At 46.0% G+C, this 3294-nt stretch overlaps 1 protein-coding gene across 1 annotated transcript in view; it reads right to left on the reverse strand.

Annotated features, from left to right (window-relative positions):
* Positions 1 to 3294, reverse strand: part of EFHB (EF-hand domain family member B) — a 34448-nt gene that overhangs the window by 30230 nt on the left and 924 nt on the right. The gene's annotated exons all lie outside the window — the stretch shown is intronic.

The raw sequence follows: 3294 nt of genomic DNA on the forward strand, positions 1-3294 counted from the left end.
AAATTCCAAACACAATGACATTGGCCAAAGCTGGCAACTTGACACCAATTAACTTCCTAGTTGCCTGTAAGGATGGCATTCTTTACACCGACCACCACTGTAAAGGGCATTCTTCTTATAACTGGACATAGTTGTAAGGATGAACTTCTCAGACTGATCATAATGTAAGGGGACACCTCCCCCACTGATCACCAATGTAAGGGGACACCTCTCTTACTGATCACCAATGTAAGGGGACACCTCTTCCACTGACCACCAACGTAAGGGGACACCTCTCCCACTGACCAAAAGCGTAAGGGGACACCTCTCCTACTGATCACCAATGTAAGAGGACACCTCTCTTACTGATCACCACTGTAAGGGGACACCTCTCCCACTGATTACCAATGTAAGGGAATGCCTCCCCCACTGACCACCAATGTAAGGGGACACCTCTCCCACTGACCACCAACGTAAGGGAAGACCTCTTCCACTGACCACCAACGTAAGGGGACACCTCTGCCACTGACCACCAACGTAAGGGGACACCTCTACCACTGACCACCAACGTAAGGGGACACCTCTCCCACTGACCACCAATGTAAGGGAATGCCTCCCCCACTGACCACCAATGTAAGGGGACACCTCTCCCACTGGCCACCAATCTAAGGGGACACCTCTCCCACTGACCACCAATGTAAGGGGGCACCTCTCCCACTGACCACCAATGTAAGGGGACACCTCTCCCACTGACCACCAATGTAAGAGGACACCTCTCCCACTGACCACCAATGTAAGGGGGCACCTCTCCCACTGACCACCAATGTAAGGGAAGACCTCTTCCACTGACCACCAATGTAAGGGGACACCTCTACCACTGACCACCAATTTAAGGGACACCTCCTCCACTGACCACCAATATAATGGGACACCTCTCCCACTGACCACCAATGTAAGGAGACACCTCGTCCACTGACCACCAATGTATGGGGACGCCTCTCCCACTGACCACCAATGTAAGGAGACACCTCTCCCACTGACCACCCATCAATGAACACCAATGTAAGGAAGTATTTTTCCACTGACCACCAATGTAAGGAGACAACACTCCCAATAACCTCCAATGTAAGAGAACCCATCCCTGAACACCAATGCATGGAAGCATTTCTCTTCTGCCCACTAATGTAAGGGAGTCTGTCCTCCTTCTGGACATAATTATTTTTCATATAGAGCAGATTGGTGTTAAAAATGATCCTTCTTGGATTTCATCTTCTAAGTACACACCATTCTTTATCCTTTTCTTATTATAGCTTATCAATAACGTACTGATCTTGGTAATGTACAGTAAGTACATAACAGTAAGTACAGTAAGTAGATAACAGTTTTTGTAGGGGTTCCATGAGCTTTCCTGGGGTAGAAAGGTTGAGAAATGCTGCTTTAGGCCTCATTTAGACAGGCGGGCTGAGGGGCAGTAAAATCAGGCCGTCGATCTGCAGTTTTACTGCTCCCCAGCCGCCCACTGTAATGTTAGCAGCATTAGCTGCATAATGCTGCACATTGCCGCCGCAGCGATGCTTTGCTTTGTAGTGCGGCAGCCATTATACAGCATGCCAGAATATGGCAGGCAGTGGCACCTGCCTAATGTGACCATTGAGTTGAATAGGACCGTGCTGCAACCATGTGCCAAATGTCTGTTCAATGAAAAACCCTCCTCCATTCATAAGGGGGCAGTATCAGCTCCTGAATGCCAGGCAACAGCTGCTCCACTGGGTGATCACTGGGCGATGGAGTCTGCTGCCCATCTAAATGAGGAATTAGAGAAAGACAAAGTAAATTGCGCTAAACCAATGAGAGCTCCCTCTAGTGGAGAATACTAGAGCTGCAGCTAACGATTATTTTCAAAATCGATTAGTTAGCCGATTATTAAGTTCGATTAATCGGTTAATCGGATAAACAATAAAATAAATTTAAAAAAATGGCTCCAGTGATGGACTACTAGTTTGTATTGAGATTGCACTCCATCACAGAAGCAAGCTTGGAGCGGTGGAAGTAAAAAATAAAAAATAGTGTGGTGTGCAATATAGTGAAAAGGAAAGTGTAAAATTATACAGCAATCAATGCAGAATGGCACCGGCTATAGAGGACTACAAATCCCAGCAATAGTACATTATACAGCGCAATGCAGAATATCAACAGCTATAGAGGAATACAACAAATCCCAGCAATAGTACATTATACAGCGCAATGCAGAATATCAACATCTATAGAGGAATACAACAAATCCCAGCAATAGTCCTCCCGCTATAGTCCTCTATAGCTGGTGGTACTCTGAGCCCTAGAGAATACACAAATCTTTATACTTAAAGAAGAACTCCAGGCAAACTTTTTCTTAACCCTTGCAGTAAAGCTACCCCGCACTGCAAAGGTGAAGTGCTAATTTGTGTCTAGGTGCAAAAATAACGTTATGCTCGTCTGATCCTCGGAGCCGGCTTCCTCTTGGAGCCAGGAGTCTCTCTCCCTCTCTGCTGCAATGGTCTAAGGTCCTTGAGTCATCACCTCTGAAAACTGTGTATAGGATGTGAGACACAGAGGGACATACCATCAGGGCCGGCCTTAGGTCTTTAGGCGCCCTGTGCGAGAAAGCTTTACAGCGCCCCTCAGTGACCACACCCCTCAGTGGCCACACCCTTTAGTGACCACACCCCTAGTAACTACACACATTTATTACCCATATTTTTGGTAAAATATAAAAAGCGGGGTCACGTCGGGTAAATAGACACCAAACATGTCATGCTTTAAAATTGCGCGCACCCGCGAAATCGAAAAAAACTACCATGCCCAAAATTGACCATAGGTGACGCTTTAAAAGCTTTTACCGCTCATCAGTTTAGTGTTATCAGTGATTGATAGCCCTACAATTATTGCTCTCATTCCGACGGCGATATGTAACTTGTGCGGCGTAATGGGCGAAATCGTCGTTTTCACACGTATGAGCACCCGACGCCTGTTTGCATGCGTGTATGTATGTATGTGGGGGGGACTTTAAAAAAATGTTTTATTCTTTTTTATTTGTAACTAAATTTTTTTGGGGGAAACCTAATTTTTTTTCCTATTTTTTTTTCCACTTAACTTTATTGCTATCACATAGGGGGGTTTTCTAACTCCCTTATGTGATAGCAAAATATGTGACCGGTCCTCTTTATGGAGACATCAGGGGTCTCCAAGACCCCTGTCACCTAGGACCCCCCTGAAGAAGCTGATGAAGCACAGATCTGCTTCATCAGCTTCTCTCCAGCATCTGAAGCTGGAGAGTGA

This window comes from Nanorana parkeri, unplaced genomic scaffold (assembly GCF_000935625.1).
Source record: "Nanorana parkeri isolate BGI_ZX_2015 unplaced genomic scaffold, ASM93562v1 scaffold1313, whole genome shotgun sequence".
Lineage (NCBI taxonomy): Eukaryota > Metazoa > Chordata > Amphibia > Anura > Dicroglossidae > Nanorana > Nanorana parkeri.